The sequence below is a fragment of the Nematolebias whitei genome, chromosome 1 (genome assembly GCF_014905685.2).
Source record: "Nematolebias whitei isolate Nwh7 chromosome 1, NemWhi1, whole genome shotgun sequence".
Classification (NCBI taxonomy): domain Eukaryota; kingdom Metazoa; phylum Chordata; class Actinopteri; order Cyprinodontiformes; family Rivulidae; genus Nematolebias; species Nematolebias whitei.
Window position 1 is genome coordinate 45,218,776 of NC_056498.1, and position 3,439 is coordinate 45,222,214.

The 3,439-nt window shown below is 39.7% G+C and overlaps 2 protein-coding genes across 2 annotated transcripts in view; one reads left to right on the forward strand and one right to left on the reverse strand.

The window, feature by feature from the left end:
• Window positions 1-3,439, reverse strand: part of LOC119421085 — a gene marked incomplete at its 3' end in the record, with an annotated part of 641,076 nt that overhangs the window by 371,782 nt on the left and 265,855 nt on the right.
• LOC119410837 (regulator of microtubule dynamics protein 2) overlaps window positions 1-3,439 on the forward strand; it is a 38,620-nt gene that overhangs the window by 19,805 nt on the left and 15,376 nt on the right. The window lies entirely within an intron of this gene.

Sequence of the window (3,439 nt, forward strand, 5' to 3'; positions counted from 1 at the left end):
TTCCTGCCTGGTTGTCTTTGTCTTGGCTGGTTGCCTTCTTCCTGGCTAGTTGCCTTCTTCCTGGCCAGTGGCCTTCTTCCTGGTCGGTAGGTTTCTTCCTGGCTGGTGGCCTTCTTCCTGGTCGGTAGGTTTCTTCCTGGTCGGTAGGTTTCTTCCTGGCTGGTGGCCTTCTTCCTGTTGCCTGCTTGTAGTTTTCACTGGTGCAAAGTCATTTGAGCAAGGATTTGTTTCCACTTCAAATACCAGTTGGATCACTGCAGGTTCTTCAGTCGTTCACATTGATGAGAAGATTGTAGCGTACCTTCCAAACACCTCCATCCCTCACTGCACTCTGTTCTGCCTGCTGGCTCCACATCCAGCTACAGGAATGTAAACTCGTCCATGTTTACCGAGGCTTCAGTAGACCGACCGTTAAAAATGGTCGTCCATTGTTACCATGCACATGTACGTACTTTTACTGCTGCCCTCGTTCAGCGCTTGGGGAAACACCTGAATCTAAGTAAACTACAGTTTATTTTTGCATGGGTTACTCCAAAATAAAATCAGTGGAATCAGGGAGGCCAGTGTCTAATCTCTGAAGAGACCTTTTTGAGTAAGCGCCAAGTCGCCGTTCATAATACTTGTTAGAGTTGTCTTTTGGACGTTTATCTTCAACCCATTTCTGCACACTTGGTACTATTTGTAGCTGTTTATATATTAAAACCTTCGGCTCATTCAGGAGGAGGGTGCTCTGACTTTTAGTGAGGGGGATTGTAACTTTTATACTTTTCAAAATGTTCAACTTTATTTACAAAGATTTTCCTCAAAGAAAAACATTGAACTCTCTTTAATTCCTTCAAACTTGTTGAAAATCAACTTCAGTTTGGCTTATGCTCCTTTTAGCTTTTAGCTACTGTCAGGTTAACTTTAGCTTTTAGCTACTCTTTGTCAGACTTGTTCTTTTAGCTACTGTCGGGTTTAGTTTTTGGCTACTGTTTGTCTGACTTTAGCTTTTAACTACAGTTTTGCCTATTTGAAGGTTTTATCTGTGGTTTTAATACATTTAGCCTTTAGCTTTTTTTTTTTTTTTTGCTAAAATGAACATTTAACTACTGCCTCAAAAATTTTAGCTTTAGCTACAGTTTTGCTTATTTAAAGTTCAGCCTTTGTCTATAGTTTTGCTATTTTTATAGTTGAACAACCATTTTGCAATTTTTAACTTTCAGTCTCAATTAGCTACTGTTTATAATTTAATTCTTTACGTTAGCTACAAATTTGATCGTTTTATCCTTTAGCTACTGTTGAACATCTTTTAGCTATGCTTTGATTGTAAAATCTTTTACTGTAGCTACAAATTTAACACCATTAGCTTTTAGGTTCACTTTGACTAATTTTGGCTTTTAGCTTCAGTTTTTAATTTTATAGTTTAATCAACGATTGATCTTTCAACAACTTTTATGAGTCATTCAGCGCGACACGTTTAAACTTAATTATCAAAGAAAAAGCCGTTGTTTTTGTTTGTTTGTTTAATTTCAGCCGTTCTTCTGTTCGCGTCACGATTTTTAATTCACTGCCTCTCGTGTTTTAGCGGAAACTCGTGAAAATGTTCGATGCAGTTGTGAACGGTGCTCCGACTTTTTCAAATCCAATATTTCCACATGAACGACCGAATCCTCTTGAAAAGTGGTTTTTAAAGCCAGTTCTGTTTTGAGCTCTGTCTCCGACTCACAGCAGAACCATCGTTTAAAGTTTAAACGGGTCACAGGAAGTTGGACTTTAAAGGACTAAACCGCTGCGCTCAGATCATTAACGGTTTAAAGATTAACATTTATGTTTTAAGACTTCAAAACTTCTTTTTGTTCAACTTGGTGTGATGACTTCCACCATCTTTACACTCCTGTCCCAGTTTATTAATCAAAAGGTAAATATTTTGTTAGCTTAAATTGTTACAAGTGGAAGAGCCAAAATTCTCTGGACTTTTCGAGGCGAGTTTCTGGAAGTAGCTGCAGAAACGTTTTGTTCAAATTAATCTTTTTAGGAGGCAGATCCCGTTCTGGACGCATTCGTTTAACAGGACTTTGTAGTCGTTGACTCCTCTTCTGTCAAAATCCAGGGGAATAAATGTAAAAGTTTTTCTAGTCTTGTCTCTCGCCCCTTTTAATTTATATCTGAGGCAAAGAAATCCCCTTGAGTTTAATTATCTGTACTTACGTGAGCCTGATTGCAACACGGTGTTTGTATTTGTGCAGGCTCTGATGCATTCCACGTTTCAAACTTCGCTCGTGTCAAAACTTGACTGATTCTACGACGACTGCGTGTCGGACTGCTGCAGACGCATCCGATTATTGCATCTTAAAATAATCTTCCAGGATTAAACCCTGATTTCTGCACTTCTGTTTGTTTAACATTTCTTCTAGATTCAAAGAAGGAAATGATGCATCTTTTTTTGTGCTTGTTTATATAAAACAAATCCTTTACAAGGTTCATGTTCCTGTCAGAGACATCGTCTCATCTGGTTCAGGTTGTTGTTGTTTTTTCACGTGAAATTTTCTCACAGAAAAGGAGCTTAAGACGAAAACTTTCAGTGATTCCTGCCTCGCTCCAGCTGGAACAGAAAGGCCGTGTTTGTTTAGTTCATTGCAAGCAGCAGCTTAAAAAACAAAAAGCTTCTTGGTGAATTAATTCCGTCAAACTTTACCTGCTCAAGTAGCTAAATCCATTTTTCTGAGAAGGGAGGAGGCCCGGGCCCGGTGCCAGGCAGAGCTGAGAGGAAGTTTATGTCTGAGGTAACTGTTTACTTAGAGCGCAGATGTCGTGAGAAAACTTGTCACCTGGTTTTTGTGAATGCCTGACAGCCCGTCACACTTTGGCAGGTGCTGTTTCAACACACAACCAGCCACTTCCTGCTCGGCCACCGAAGCTGCTTACCCACTTTTTATTTTTACACAAGCTGAGTGAATGAAGACCGTTCTCCGCTGCTGTTGGCTCTAAATTAAAATCCTCCGATGGATTTCACTTTAGGAGGAAAGATCAACCAAAATACTGTTTTTCTGGCTGTTATTGCAAGCATCACTCAGACCCTGTGAATAGCAAGCAGCCATCAGGGCTCTAACGACCTGTTGTTAGGGCTCTAACAATCTATTGTTAGGGCTGTAACGACCTATTGTTAGGGCTCTAATGATCTATTGTTAGGGCTCTTAACAACCCATTGTTAGGGCTCTAATGATCTATTGTTAGGGCTCTAACAATTTATTGTTAGGGCTCTTAACAACCCATTGTTAGGGCTCTAATGATCTATTGTTAGGGTTCTATCAATCTTGTTAAGGCTCTTAACAACCCATTGTTAGGGCTCTAATGCCGTATTTTTAGGGCTCTAACAACCTATTGTTAGGGCTCTAACAATTTATTGTTAGGGCTCTTAACGACCCATTGTTAGGGCTCTAATGACGTATTTTTAGGG